The sequence below is a fragment of the Aquarana catesbeiana genome, linkage group LG01 (assembly GCF_042186555.1).
Source record: "Aquarana catesbeiana isolate 2022-GZ linkage group LG01, ASM4218655v1, whole genome shotgun sequence".
In the NCBI taxonomy this organism is placed as follows: domain Eukaryota; kingdom Metazoa; phylum Chordata; class Amphibia; order Anura; family Ranidae; genus Aquarana; species Aquarana catesbeiana.
The window spans coordinates 109,177,229-109,190,991 of NC_133324.1; the positions used below are offsets into that span (position 1 = coordinate 109,177,229).

The 13,763-nt window shown below is 46.1% G+C and overlaps 1 protein-coding gene across 1 annotated transcript in view; it reads right to left on the minus strand.

The window, feature by feature from the left end:
• Window positions 1–13,763, minus strand: part of SLC38A9 (solute carrier family 38 member 9) — a 194,686-nt gene that overhangs the window by 21,220 nt on the left and 159,703 nt on the right. The window lies entirely within an intron of this gene.

Genomic DNA, 13,763 nt, shown 5'->3' on the forward strand with positions numbered 1-13,763 from the left:
GCTTATTGGAGACTTGCTTCCCCTACTGGTATGGCTGGTGCATCCTTGCTATTTGTCTCCCTCCCCGTAGCGGCGGACTTGTGACTCCCCTGGAGAGGATGGTTTCCTTGGAAACCATTCCTCTCTTGCGCCGCCAGAGCTTTAAGCTTCCCTGTTTGATTGGCCCAGTCGGCGCATGCTTGCGCAGTAGCGTTATTTTCACACCTGCACAGAGTGGGGACTCTGACCCATTGAAGCCACATGCCACCATTCAGGCGGCATATACATGCCTCCCGGGTTGGGGAGTTCATTTATCGGGCCTCGGCCCGCTAGTGAGCTGTGCGGCCGGGTGTCTCCAGGGGGGTCGTGAGTGAGAGCGTACAGAGAGGTAGGACTTCTGTCCCGTCTGGTAAATTTGGGTGGGTTTACCCCCCTACCCTTGCATACTTGCCGTGTACCTATATCTCTCATTGTTCGTGTTCACAGATATACCTGATGCTAACTGGCTCTAGTCTGGCCACGGACAGAAGGCACCCTCATCAGGCCTCTATGCTATGTTCTAATATTCACAGCTGATAACCATCTAGTGGTGTCCTGGGAGTACTTGTAGTTCCACAGCTTGCTGTGGTAACCGCACATTATACACAACTTTGCTGTATGCAACTTGCCCTTTTCTTTACCATGTTCTCCTCTCCCCTCTGGAGCATTATACATGTTTAATTAAGATATTCCAGATCCTATTAAAGGTGGGTTACACTACACATTTCTGGCAATTTATATGCACTCCTTTCCTCCCTGACCCATCCCTCTCTTTCTCCCACGTCTCTCTCCCTTTTCTCTTCCTCTTCTTCCCCCCTCCCCTTTTTCCCCTCCCACCCCTTTTTTACCACGTCCCCCTCCCCTTCCCCTCTCTTTTCCTCCCCTACTAAGTTTCCACTCCCCCCCTTTCCCTCCCCCTTCCCTCCCTCAAACCCCCCCTTCTTTTTTTTCACCTCTTCCCCCCCCCCCTTCCTTTTTCTCTTTTCACTGCTCCATTCCCCCTCCTCTTCCCTTTCTTTCCCCTCCCCTTCCCCCCCCCACCCTTCCTTCCTTTCCCTGGAGCACATTTTCTTGCCATATATGGGTAACATCTGATCCAATGTTTTTTCCAACCTTACCCTTATTCTCATGTAGATTTTAATTCTGCACATTCCCTCTTGTCCACCGCGGGGGGTGATTTTTGAGCAGCCAGGTTTTGTACCTGGCAATTGACCTGTTGGGTAAGCAACTTTCCATTGTTTTTGCTGAACTGTATCTATTTACTTGATGTTGTCATAAATTCTCATTACATGTTCTTGTGTTTCAACTGACTACTTGTCTTATAGATTACTCCTCCTGATGAAGCGGTGTTTGAACCGTGAAACTAGTTAAGGTCTGGTTAATCTACGGGAAAAACTTCACCAACAGATACCTCTGGGGAAACCTCTGAGTATTTGTAAATTGTTTATGCAATCATTTTAATGTGATTTTTGTATGTCTTTTTCCTTCTTTTTATATGTAATAAATAATTTTTTTATCTAAGTTTTGTAATTGCATTTATCAGTACCGAGATAGTCCCTTACTAACTTTGGGGGTTTGAGCATTCGTGTGGCTAGCCTCAGTACCTGCCCTCACGCTCTTACCCCTCCCCTTGTCTTCCTAATATCAGTGTTACCACCTTACGGATTCTTCGCAAAAGATGTGGAACAATCTGAAACGGGGGTGCTACCAGTACATGTACCCTTATTGGCAGTGGGAGTCTTGTCCCGGACACACCTGTACCAAACTGTTGTAGAACTTGGAATCTAGTAGATTACCCTGCAGAGTTCCGCTTGCCACTATCCTATACCTGGAATATGTATTGGTGATAGAGACAGCACTTGTACTGTCCCAGACAGAATGTGGTACAGCTCCCTGAGTCGCATGACCTCTGGTGCCGCCCTGGTGGTTGATATATATATATATATATATATGCCTGCAGAGGCATTTCCAGATTGAACCTACAACAGGTTTGTCCAATAATCCAGAGCAAGGCATACTGGCCAAAAATTCCAAGGTATTGGACAGTATTCTCTCTTGTGGAGACCAAGCCCACTGAACTGTAGCCAGCCTCAAGTCACTTTAGAGAGATTATTGAGGTAAAGATTATTGAGGTGTCTTCAGCAAGTCCAGCACTGGGGCTAGATGCTTTGAGAACCCTCCAGGAGCTGTGGCCAACCCAAAGGGAAGATTCCCAAAAAAACGGCTTTACACTGCAATTACAGAAATCTTTGATGAGCCTGGAAGCAAACCACCACATGAAGATGTGCATTTACAGATGATTATGGACCCCGAAATCTACCTCTTGCAGAGAGGTCATCACTGAACAGTCTAGCCTATCTGAAACAGAAGGATGTTCAGCGGCTTGAGATCTTAATATAGACCTCACGTCCCTGTTTGGCTTTGGAACTGCTACCATTAAATTGTCTCACAATAATGAACCCATAACTTTTGCTCCAAGAGCAAATGCAAGGCAAAAGACTGACGACTCTGTGACAGACCCAGACAGTCCTAATAGGTGCACTTAACCTACCAGGTTTCTGCTGGCTAAAGATGGAACAAACCACCTCAGAGACTGCCCTAAGATTTTCTGGCCTGAGATACTCTCAAAACCCAGCAGCCTCAGATGCCTCCCTCCCCCAGGTGGGGAAAGCTTACAGCATCTGGTATCCCCGGGCAGTCTATCTATATACTAACCAGGCTTGATCCTGCTTAGGCTTCGATCAACCGAGATCAGGCATGATCAAGGTGATGCGGCCACAGTTTGACGAAAAATGAATGCGCCAGGAAAACACTGCAATGCCAAACACCACAGTGGCTCAGATGCACCCGACAGGGGGAGATGTGGACACCGCCAGATCCCTTAACCTGAGAGGGGTGCCCCTGCTTCCCCCGGCTGCCTCTCTGGAACCAAATAACTGGTATAACAGGTAAATAATGCAGCAACTATATTATCCAACCTAATATACAATCCTCCAAGGATGCAGGCCTAAAACAATATTGGTTTACCTCTATGCAACCCCTTAGGTATGCAAGTACCTAGGTATGCAAACATGCAGGTATACAAGTATTCTTGCCATTCATGCATTTATATATGCAGTACAAGGTCAATAAGCACACACGCATGTACCCCCAGGCAAATAAGCCCATATGCATGTAGTCCTATGCAAATAAGTACATATGTATACAGCTTAATGTAAATAAACTTACGCAGTACAAATTAAGACATGCCAGCATGTGTTTAAGCAATATGCATTTATGGAAGCATGTGCTTATGCAACTATGCATTTAGGCAAAATATGAAAGCGTGCACTGTACATTCATGCAACATGTGCCCATGAAAACAAGCATTTTCGCAATAAGCAAACATGCGTTTATGAAACTTTTTATGCAACATTACACAACACGTATCTATGCAGAAATGTATAAACCATGCATCCTTATGCAACCACGAATCTTTATTTGATCATGTATCCTTATGCGATCGAGTATCTTTATGCAATCGAGTATCATTATGCAATCAAGTATCGTTATGCAATCAAGTATAACCATATATATTTAAGCAAACACGTATAAACATGCATCTTTATGCAACCATGTATCCTTATGCGATCAAGTATCTTTATGCGACCATGTATCTTTATGCGATCATGAATAACCATGTCTACTTATACAAACATGTCTAAACATGCATCCTTATGCAACCATGTATCTTTATGCGATCATGTATAATAACCATGTATATCCAAGAAAACATGTAAAAACATGCATCTTTATGTGATCACGTATCTTTATTCAACAATGTATAACCGTGTCTATTTATTCAAACATGTCCAAACATGCATCTTTATGCAACCATGTATCCTTATGCAATCATATATAACCATGTATAGTTATGCAAAGATGAATAACCATGCATCTTTGTGCAACCATGCTTCCTTGTGCAACCATGATCATGTATCTTTATGCAAACATGTATAACATGTAAATTTACGAGAATATGTAAAATCATGTACGGTATCTTCAGCAACTGTGTGTTCCAGCAACCGTGCGATTCAGCTAGTTTGCAAGCAAGCACCTGCTTAACTGCAGTTGGCCCCATACTAGTCCTGCATGATATAGCCAAGCACATATGCACTACACTGGAGATACAACTCGTTAAAATGCACCCATGCTCGTGTTTTTCCAAACGTCTATATTTAAACATGCATTTAAGCAACCTGCCTACAGAGCAGTCAACAACACTTTAAAGTGAACTGCTAACCATCCAGGGGTGTATCTACAGTTGTACAGTCCCCCTGGATAAGCAGTAAATATGCAGCATATAATCAGGGCTGGTCTTCACACAGTTCGCCCATAGTAAGTACTCACACTTTGTTAGTATCCATGGGCTGCTGCTATGTCTCCAGAGGCCTAATGAACCTGTTGTCACATGGCCACCCTTCCTGCCTATCTAAAAATAGGCCATACTGAGTGAGCCTGCGCCCTCTAGTGGCTGGAGAAGAAACAGCAGCCCACATGAGTAAGAGTACATAGCATGATTTAACAGCACACTGCTCCCCGTGGCCACTGGGAGAACAGACAGTACGAACTCTCTCTTTTTTTTTCCAAAAAGAGAGAAACTGCAAACAAATGCAGACTTACCATTCCTGCTGCAGGACTATGAACATAACAGGAGTCCAATCTTCACCCAGCACAGGAAGCTTTGTCATAAAAGACTTTCAGAGACTGGGTCCCCCCTTAATCTGGGGTCCAGCACCATAAGGCTGCATTACAGGCAAACCTCGAGGAATCTTCTCTCCTTCCAATGAGGCTCTGGTACCATCCATTTTGGCTGACAGCTTTTTCGAATGGATCCGATTAAAGTCCATGATTCTTAATAGAACTGTCCAGACCTCCAAGTATGCTCCTAGAGCACATGTATCACATCATTGACCACCACCTTACAGACCCTAGCGAAAAAAACTGAGGTACTTCCTATGTAGGAGGGGTTATATAGAGTGGGACTTCCTGTCTTTTGGGTGTGCCAGTGTCCATTCACCCATAGGTGGCATATAACCCAGATAGTAATTACTATAGCTGCTCTGTGTCCCGTGATGTGCGATAAAGAAAATTATTTTCCATAACCGGTGCAGAAGTGTTGCTTAAGCTTGTCCATGTGATCTCCCATTCCATGTGATTTACAAATACTGTAGCTGCTGACTTTTAATATAAGGACACTTACCTGTCCAGGTATCCCACGATGTCGGCACCCGTAGCCGATTCATCCATCGGCTGTGGGTGCAGGCGCCGGCATCATCACTAAGGAAACTGAAGTCCTCCGGCTTCACAGCATGTATCATACTGTGCATGTGCTAGTAGTGCTGCACTTTCTGAACGGTCTCGCTGTCTTCTGGGACCTGTATGTCTCCCAGAAGGCAATGGGGGAAGAGGAGGAGGGGCCAGAAATGTCGTAGATCACCGCAATCGTTGTGCAGCGATCTTACCTGGAAATGGGCGTGGGTACCTGGTTTTGACAGCTGTCCACTCCCTCACTCTCGAAAAGTGGTAAATGTAGAGGGGGAGAGGAAGCAAACAAGCGGAGCTTCCCCTTTTGGGTGGGGCTCCGCTTTAATTTTATGACTAAAGTTCCACTTTAAAAAAGCTTTTTTTAAATGTGTTTTTTCTCAGTAAAATTGCACATTCACTGTTCTGTAAATGAAGGCACACTAGGCCTGCATTTACACCAGAGCAAAACATTAGCAGAGCAGTGCATGTTCCTGGTGATTTTGAAACATTTTTATGTGTTTTCCACGCATTTAAGCATGTGAATCAAGCTTCAGGGAAGAAAAGCAGAGGCACAAAAACGTGCACAAAATTGTGGGAAACCGCATGCATCATGTTTGTAGGCACTCCCATTGTAGTCAATGGGTTCAAAATGCCTGAATATGCTCAAAAATAAGCTCATGTAGGGGGCGTGGCTTGGATGGCTTCCCGAGCAGACGTGTCTCACTGAAGCTCCCGCTCCGGCCTGCCTGCATAGAGCTGGAACCTGCATCTCTCCGCCACTAATCATGGGCAAACCGCGCAAAAATAAGGAACCGGATCCCAGAGGACATGCTACCCGTGCCTCCTCGGTCCCCCCACCACTCATTACCGAGTATTTCGGGCAGGGAGCTACGGCCGGACACCACGAGGCCAAGATGGCGCCGGCGCCACACGCAGCAATCTCTCCATCTCCTCCTCTGCAAGCCTCCCCAGACCACAGGAGCAACAGGTATGGATCCGAGGGCGACTTACACACTGCCCACTCTCCGTTCCCCCCTGCTGACCTCTCAACCGACCCCCCCTCCGGAGGCCATATACTGGGCAGCCTATCGCAGACTTTCCCCTCATGCCTCATAGGGCCTGCGCCCTCTCTATCCTTCGGCCAGCCATCCCCCTCCTGTGACTCCTGTGCTCCAGAATGGGACCCCCGCTCCCTGCCACAACGCTCTCAACCGCATAGGGACAGAACCTCCTCTCTCTCCCCCCTCCAGAGGGACACAGCCCAGGCTCCAGCACCTTCCCAGGCCCCAAGGACATCAGGATCCCAGGGGGCTTATTCACACACGAAGAGCCCGCAGGGCCCATTGCTAGCTAAGCACTCCAGCACTACCCCCCTTTCAATTCCACCTCAGAGGGGACCCCCCATGCCAGCTTCCTATTCAGCTGTAGTGCAGGGCTCCCATGCCCACATTGTATCAGATTTTGACCCTGACCCTGAAGCATGTACATCTTGGCGAGATTACGTTCGTTGTATGCCCACAAAACAGGACTTCCGTATGCTAATTCAAGAAGTGCGGGACACTTGTAGAACTGAGATTGGCATGCTTCGCACTGATCTTCACCAGTTGTCCACCAAAGTCGCATCCTTAGAGGAAGAAACAAACGACACTAAATTTGAAATCTCACAAATACATGATCGCTTAACTTCACAAGCCGCCACCCTTAGAGACTTCCAACGCCACCTTGAAGACCTCGACAATAGAGGTAGGCGTAACAATATTAGGGTCAGAGGCCTACCTGAGGCGACACAAGAAGAAGACCTGAATGTGACTTTGCAAGCCATCTTCAACAGCATTCTAGGTCGCCCAGAACACCAGCGAGTTAAGCTTGATCGGGCACACCGAGCTCTTCGTCCCCGTGGGCCAGGATCCCGCCCGCGAGATGTGATCTGCAGGGTACACAACTACACCCTCAAAGAGGACATTATGAGAAAGGCGCGAAATATGCATGCCATTGATTTTGACGGGGCCTCCCTACAACTTTTCCCAGACCTCTCATGGATCACCCTCCAACAAAGAAGATCTTTGCAACCACTCCTCACCCTGTTAAGGGAACATGACTTTCGCTATCACTGGGGTTTCCCCTTTAGCCTCACGGCAAAAAAAGATGGAAAGTCCACAACCCTCCGATACCCGGAAGATCTTCAATTTTTCTGCAGAGAATTGGACATTCCGGTACCACCTACCCCTGGATGGGAACCGCTGTCAGCACCCCCACCTCGCTCAGAACCTTGGATCCAAGTCACAGGCAGGAAACGCACAAGACCGCGATCTGGGGGCCCTTCCCCACCACCTCGTCAGGGATGAACTGTTGCCCATTTGAATCCCTTCCTTGCCTAGATGTCTGACTCCAGATTTACACGGTCTGTCTCTTCCTATTTCTCTACCTGAGAACCCCGAGACATATCCTGCTTATCCCACTCATCCATAGTATGGACCTACTCAGCAACCAGATTCTCTTAAGTTAACATCACATGTATGATTGTGACTATAAGGTTTAGATAGGTCTTGCATAGCTAGCCGGGTTATGCCATCCTCCCCCCCCCCCATGCTTTTTTTTTTTTCCTTCTTCCCCTTTTCTCCCTTCTTTCTTCCCCCCCCCCCCCTTTCCCTTCCCCTTCCCATCTCACCCTTTCTGCATCTACCTACACCTACTCACTTACTCTCTCTCTTTCCTCTTCCTTCTATTTTCTGTCTCAGAGGTGGGGCATGGTTAGTTGGGAGGGTATACTATTACGAAGAGAGATATCTCTTATACTTGTATTTTTATATCATCGTTTTTGAATTCACAAAACATATCTTACTATTGCTCCAAATCTTACGAATCAATAGCTTCAATGGGTTATTCTTATATATGGGCCATAGTCACAAGTATAGATATGTCGGTTACCAGTTGACGCTTGCAGGTTCCATAATCTTCCTGTTATTTAACTTTAAATTTTTTGAATTTAGATGCAGGCTGTTCCGGAAGGGGGTTATCCCCTCCTTGGGCCCATCCTCTCCTCCCCCCCGGGGCTCTCCGAATGGCTCCTTCTTCTACTCTCTCTGGCAATGGCACTTTTGCCTCCCGTGTCAGAGGGGGCCCTCCGGAGTTCCCCACCCCATCATTTTGTATAGGTGGGTTATATTGTGAATGGTTAACTAACCTTCATTTTGCACTAACCTTTGTGTTTTTTTTCTGTTTTTTGTACTTTTTTCTCTGCTCTTCTCCTACTACTATCCTCATTCTTCTCCCCCTCTTCAACTTTTTGGGCGCCGCCCATCTCCGGGACCGGATTCATGTTCGGGGGGCCGCAGACCTCCAAAACGCAATCACCATGGAGACCCACTATAGGGACCTCCTATACTCCAAGACTCTACTACATCCGCTAGGTAAGCTACCGTTTCTCTTCACAAATCACCCACCATGATTGACATATTTTCACTAAACGTAAAGGGCCTTAACTCAAATGTTAAGAGAAGCCTAGCGCTACGAGAGTTCAAGCGGTCTAAAGCTGACATTATTTTTATTCAGGAGACCCACCTTGATAAAACGGGCACCATGACATTTGCACAACAACAATATCCTCACATATACCAGGCCTCTAGCCCACATAAACGGGCAGGGGTAGCAATCCTTTTTAGGCAAGGCTCCCCCTTCCAGTTACAATCTCTATACTCTGACCCATTGGGACACTACCTCATCCTCCGAGGCCTTTGGAGAGGGGTGAATATCACTCTCTGCAATGTCTATGCCCCAAATACGAATCAAATCCCCTTTTTGTCTAGGGTCTTTGACCGTCTGTTTAAGACCCCCCATCAATACCTGGTGATCGGAGGAGATTTTAATCTGGTCCACTCTCCGGGTCTTGATAAACACTCAATGGCTCAGAGGAAATCCCAAGTAACCGCCAATAGAGCAGCCACCCAGTTTCGCCAACTTACTAGGAAATATGCCCTGTTTGATGCCTGGCGTACCACCTACCCATCAGCTAAAGAATTCACTTTCTACTCTCATCCCCATATGTCCCACTCACGACTTGATTATTTCTTTGTTAATGCCCCGACGTTGCGAACATGTACGAACTCAGACATCCAAGCCATTTCTTGGTCAGACCATGCCCCGATTACACTCTCCCTGGCACTCTCCCCAAGCTCCTTTCGTAAATGCCATTGGCGTCTAAATGATTTTCTACTTAAGCATGATCCTTCTAGAATAGAATTAGAGCAAACTTTGAAGCTGTACTTTGTGGAAAACTGCTCCTCTGAGATCTCCGCCTCATCTTTCCGAGGCCAATGCATCTCGCTCTCCACAGCCTTGAAAAGAAACGCTAATGCAACACGTAGCGCCCTTTTAGACAGACTTAAACATCTAGAAGCACGTTTGCTCATATCCCCGTCCCTAACAATTCTTAGAGAACTCACTAGTATAAGGGCTGGACTGAAGGACATCGAACTGGGTAAGATAGAAAAGGCGTTGATTAGGCTTAGACAGACTTATTATGACAAAGCCAACAAACCACATACGCTTTTGGCGAAGCAACTTCGCGACAAAGCAGCAACAACTACTACTACACAACTTAGGGAGGCAAATGGCGTCCTTCAGTCCCACCCTGACAAAATAGCACAACTTTTTCACGACTTCTACTCTGCACTGTATAATGATCCGAATGTTCCGCACAACCCACCCCCTTCTGACCTATCGCAGGCCATCCATACCTATTTAGCGGAAATGGACACTCCTAGGCTTACCTCCTCTGCTCTGGAGACTCTTAACGCCTCCATTACAGAGGAGGAGATAGCGGAAACAATTAAACTGTTGCCAAATAATAAAGCCCCTGGACCTGATGGATTACCGTACCTCTATTATAAGACGTTCCTACCACATTTACTTCCCCATATGACAAATCTCTTTAATTCATTTCTCTCTGACACACCCATTCCCAGAGATATGCAAAACTCCTACCTGACACTAATCCCAAAACCAGGGAAAGATCACACTCTTCCGTCCAATTATAGACCGATAGCACTTCTCAACACAGACTTAAAAATTTTTACGAAACTACTGGCAAATAGATTAAACAACTTCATGCCGTCCCTGGTCCATAGGGACCAGGTGGGCTTTATCCCTTGTCGACAGGCTGGGGATAACACCCGTAGAGTTATTGACCTGGTGGAGGTCGCGAACAGGAACACAATGGAGGCAGTACTGCTCAGTCTAGATGCCGAAAAAGCCTTTAACAGGCTGGGCTGGCCTTTCCTGTTCGCGACTCTCAACCGGGCTGGTATTGAGGGCCCATTCCTCCGAGCTATCACCCATCTATACTCGGCCCCAACAGCCCAGGTTCGTACTAACTTTGCCACTTCCCCTACCTTTCTGATCTCTAATGGGACTCGCCAAGGTTGTCCACTCTCCCCTCTCTTATATGCCCTATGCATTGAACCACTAGCAGCCCATATCAGAAATAACCCAAGTATTCATGGTATTCCAGTTCGTACTAGAGATTTTAAGATATCCCTATTTGCGGATGATGTTCTCCTCACTCTCACCCAGCCCCGCATATCTCTCCCGAACTTACAAGTGGAGCTGGAGAGATATAGCACCCTCTCGGGTTATAAAATTAACAGTTCTAAGACGGAGGTTCTTCCTCTTAATTTATCCCCCCATACACTTTCAACACTCTCACAAACATTCCCATACTCTTGGCGGTCCTCTTCCTTAAAATACCTGGGAATACATATCACACCCACATACGATACTCTATACAAGGCCAACTTCCCCCAAATGTTCGCTTCTATCAGAGCCTCTCTAACTAAATGGAAATCTCTGAAACTGTCCCTCTTTGGTAGACTTGCAACCTTGAAGATGACAATACTACCTAGACTTCTATATCTTTTTGAGACGCTCCCTATCCCCATCCCATGCTCACATCTAAAAAAACTTCAGGGTGACCTGATAAACTTTTTCTGGAATTACAAAAGACACCGCGTTGCTAGATCGGTTCTATATGCTCCACGTAACCAAGGTGGACTGGCGTTCCCCAACATAGCTAAGTATTATCTAGCAGCTCAATTAAGGCCTATAGCCTCCTGGTGCACCCTACATGCTTACAATAGGTGGACACGGATAGAAAAGTTGTGGCTAGCCCCCATACACCCAAACTCCATGCTCTGGAGCTCTGATATTCCTCCCGGCAGCGCACAATTGCTAGGACCAATGGCTCTCTTACATACACTATGGCGACGGGCCAAATTGAAATATCCGCTCTCCACTACATCTACCCCAGTTACTTCTTTCCTATTTACACCCAATATCCCTGACAGCTTAACCTCACAGATGTCCCATTTCTGGATGGATAAGGCCATATTCCGCTATGGACAACTAATTGACCCTAAAACCAGAATGCTACGATCCTTCCAAGAACTGCAAGAGACTTTTGGTATTCCCAAACAGGCCTTTTTCAGTTACCTACAAATACGCCACTATGCACAATCATTGAGGTCGAATTTAAGATTTTCTCCTCTAACAGACTTTGAAAAGCTATGTTTGGAGGGTTCGTCCCCCAAAGGCATGATTTCCCGCACCTATCAGATACTGGTCACTGACATCTCACCAGATGGACCGCGACATTCATATATGGCTAAGTGGGAGCAGGCATTGGGCACAGACTTATCCTTAAAGACCTGGCAATCCATATGGACCCAGGCTACTAAAAGCTCCATATGCACGCTTTATAAAGAAAATCAATATAAGATTCTATTTCATTGGTACCAGACCCCTGACCTGCTCCACTCCATATACCCCACGGCTGACTCCCGCTGTTGGAGATGCTATAAGGATAGGGGAACACTATTTCATGTCTATTGGACCTGCCCTCTAATCATCCCCTACTGGGGTATGGTACAATCCCTACTCCAGACCATCTTTAATGCTGAGGTGCTCCTTGATCCGAGGATTTTTCTCTTGGGCCTTCCACCTGCCACCTTCTCTAAAATATCCAAAAAACTCCTAGCCCATGTGCTCACTGCAGCACGTTGTTTGGTGGCTCTAAAGTGGAAAAAGAGAGAGACCCCCTCACTGACTGAGCTGCATTCCAGGATCAGAGATGTCAAGAGAATGGAATATCTTACAGCCTCATTAAATGATACTCTTGAAAAGCATAACCGTATTTGGGAACCCTGGGTTCTGTTGGAGACTCCTGCGACCTAATGATATGTGTCATTTATGTAGTTATGACCCATCCCCCACCGACTTGTCCCGGGTTCTGGAGATGGGTGGTCGTCCCCTCCCCCTTCTTCTTCCTTTCTCTACTCTTTTCTTTCCTTTTTCTTTTTGTGAATTTATACATTTATGCAAAGGGTACTAACAGATACAATGTCTGAGATGTATTATAATCCAGTAGACCCACTTCACTTTCTCACTAACTGTTTATACTGAAAGGCTTCTCCGCCCAACGTTTGGGTGATTTTATGCCTAATTGAAATGTGACAATATGATCTCTTTCTCTCCCTGTACCCAATGCTATAATGCTGTATTGTTTTTCTGTGGAAAATAATAAAAAATTGTCAGTTAAAAAAAAAAAAAAATAAGCTCATGTATTTTTTGAGCATAGGTCATAGAGCGACTGAGCGTGAAGTGTGAACAGAGACAATTATCAAGAATTTAAAGAATCACAATGTTTCTGTGTGACAATCTTCTGGTGCAGGGTTAGACAGTAAAATAAAGTATGATAAAATGACATAAAAAAAAAAAAAACGAAAAACAAAAAAAACCCAATAAATTTAAGTGCTGAATATCACAAAATATAAATATTTAAAGCATGTTTTAAATAAGACATGTTTATAGTGAACTGACTACTTTTGATATATACCGTTCTACTAAGCCAAAAATCAATGGGGTATTTATCCTTTAGTGCAGTGATTGCGAACCCTTTTGAGCCCGAGTGACCAAACTGCGACACAAAACCAACTTATTTTTTTCAAAGTGCCAACACTGCAATTAGTAACAGCCACAGATAACGGTCACAAAGGCCTCTCGCCAATCCCAGCGACACTGAACAGATGTCTTCTCACTCTCGATTGCCCGTGGCAACACCCACAAATGGCACTGCAGGGGCGGTATCCTTGCAGCCGTCTGTCCCCTGGCTCACAGCATGCTGCTCCAGTCTCTCTCCCTTGCAGCAATCACTCCTCTCTCTCCGGGTGGTGATGCTGGGCTGGACAATAAAATAGACCCATAGTCTTCCGGGACTACATGTCCCATGGTGCACTTGTCCTGGCTCCTCATTGGTCCCTGGTTGTAGCCAATAGGGAGGCAGGATGAAATCGAGCGGGCAGCGATCTCTGCCACTGTCCAGTGCTGCTTGAAAGAAGGGGGGCGAGCGGGGGAAATACATTGACAGCCCGCACTCGCTTCTACCCTTTTCACAGCGCCACTGCACT